The sequence below is a fragment of the Cyprinodon variegatus genome, unplaced genomic scaffold, assembly GCF_000732505.1.
Source record: "Cyprinodon variegatus isolate N-32 unplaced genomic scaffold, C_variegatus-1.0 Scaffold2157, whole genome shotgun sequence".
Taxonomy (NCBI): Eukaryota; Metazoa; Chordata; class Actinopteri; order Cyprinodontiformes; family Cyprinodontidae; genus Cyprinodon; species Cyprinodon variegatus.
The window spans coordinates 1-1,236 of record NW_015152610.1 but is presented as its reverse complement, the minus strand read 5'-3'; the positions used below and the strand labels follow the sequence as shown (position 1 = coordinate 1,236).

Below are 1,236 nucleotides of genomic sequence, written 5' to 3'. Positions count from 1 at the left end.
AGAGATTCCAGGTGTTCCATCCATTTTGCTGGCTCGCTAGGATGAGGGCTTGGTATTTATTGAGCTCACGCTCATAGGCCTCCTCCATCCTCTCTTCCCAGGGGATAGTCAGCTCGATGAGCACCACCTGCTTGGTACCTTTAGGCCACAGAACAATGTCTGGTCTCAGGCTAGTGTGGGCTATCTCTTCAGGGAATTTGAGCTGCTTTTTTAGGTCTGCCCGCATCTCCCAGTCATTTGCCGTGGCCAGGACCCCCTTGCTCCTCCCTCCTGCTACTCCACTTTCTCCTGCCCTGGTAAAATGTATGAAACAAGGCCCTTTGGACAGCTGTCTTGCCCTTTTCCTTGCCTGCTCGATGCCATCGGCCAATTGAGCAAGGATCTGGTCATGACACCACCAGAACTTGCCATCTGCTAAGCTTAAGTGACATGAAGAGAGGACGTGCTCAAGGTTAGCTGTCCTTCCCCAGAGCTTGCAGCTTAGGCTCTCGAACATTCTCTGGCTGACCACTTTCGGCCTGTCCAGATGACGATGTCTGCCTGATGTACTCTCTCGTCCTTACTGTCTCGCAGCATCATGGCCTGGCGTGTTTTTGTTGTCTTGTACTCTTCCTCCACTGATGTTATTGGCAGCTGTAGCTTGCTGCCTGTGCTGTACAAGCCGATGGAGCAAAAGCTTTTTGGGATGCCCAACAATCTCCTCAGCTAGGTGTTCAGCTTCCTCTCCAGTCCCTCAACAGTGGAGACAGGTACCTCGTAGACCAGGAGAGGCTAGAGCAGTCTGGGGAGAACCCCATGTTGGTAACCCCAAGCTTTGTACTTGCCCGGGAGGCCGCTCTTCTCGAGAGATGTCATCCAAGTTTCTGCCTGGCTAAGCATCTCCTTCACACTCTGCCTGTCATTGAGGTTCGCCCTGTACCACTTCCCCAAGCACTTCACAGACTTTTCTTGGACAGTTGGGATTGTGTTCTCTACGATTTTGAAGTGGTACCGATCCTGAACATGCCCCTTCTTCAGAACCAGGCTTTCTAGATTTTGCTGGTTTGAACTCCATCCTTGCCCAATTGGTGATCTCAACCAAGTCCTCCAGAATCCATCTTCCTTCTAATACAGATCTCGGTGGTTATGTTGAGATCGTCCAGTGAACAGGAAGTAGAGGTTTTTCTTCCTTTTCTTCTTTAGTATAATTTGTTAGAGACATAAAATAAGCCAGTCGTGTATTTATTGCTGTTTCTT

At 49.8% G+C, this 1,236-nt stretch overlaps 1 pseudogene; it reads right to left on the bottom strand.

The window, feature by feature from the left end:
- Positions 1-480: 480 nt before the first annotated feature.
- Positions 481-1,104, bottom strand: LOC107105215 (annotated as a pseudogene).
- Positions 1,105-1,236: the final 132 nt, after the last annotated feature.